This window comes from Alligator sinensis, unplaced genomic scaffold (assembly GCF_000455745.1).
Source record: "Alligator sinensis unplaced genomic scaffold, ASM45574v1 scaffold502_1, whole genome shotgun sequence".
Lineage (NCBI taxonomy): Eukaryota > Metazoa > Chordata > Crocodylia > Alligatoridae > Alligator > Alligator sinensis.
In genome coordinates this window covers 529,389-530,050 of record NW_005841896.1, presented here as the reverse complement: position 1 = coordinate 530,050, position 662 = coordinate 529,389, and the positions used below count along the sequence as shown (strand labels likewise).

Here is a 662-nt window from a genome sequence, read left to right as displayed (position 1 = left end):
CGGCCACCCCCGCCCCGCCCCGCGCGCCCCAGCCTGCAGTGGCAGCCGGCTGAAACCCCATGCTCATACAAGCTCTTCCCCTGGGATGAGCTGGGGGAAGCAATCAGAGAGCCGGGGAATCAAACCGGGAGCTAGATGCCAATATCAGAGCAGTCATAGATTTCATAGACATTAGGGCTAGAAGGGACCATGGAAGATCATTGAGTCCAGCCCCCTGCCCCAGGCTCAGGAAGTCAGCTGGGGTCATAAGATCCCAGCAAGAAAAACATCCAGGTTTCTCTTAAAGATGTTCAAAGTAGGTGCTTGAACCACCTCCAATGGCAGGCCATTCCAGACCTTGGGGGCGTGGGCAGTAAAGAAGTTCTTCCTTAAGTCCAGCCTGAAATGGTCTTGCAGGAGTTTATAACTGTTCAACCTTGTAATCCCATGGGGTGCTCTGGTGAACAAATGTTCCCCCAGGTCCTGGTGAACACCCCTTATAAACTTATAGGCAGCCATCAGGTTGCCCCTGAGCCTGTGCTTTTCCAGGCTGAAGAGTCCCATAGCTCTCAGCCTCTCATCATAAGGTCTGTTTTCCTGACCTCTGATCGTATGCATGGCTCTTCTCTGGACTCTCTCAAGCTTCTCCACATCCTTTTTGAATTGTGGAGCCCAAAACTGGA

General features: G+C 52.7%; 1 protein-coding gene across 2 annotated transcripts in view; it reads right to left on the bottom strand.

Moving 5' to 3' along the window:
* The window catches only part of CUNH11orf16 (chromosome unknown C11orf16 homolog), a 27,602-nt gene that overhangs the window by 5,867 nt on the left and 21,073 nt on the right, over positions 1-662 (bottom strand). The window lies entirely within an intron of this gene.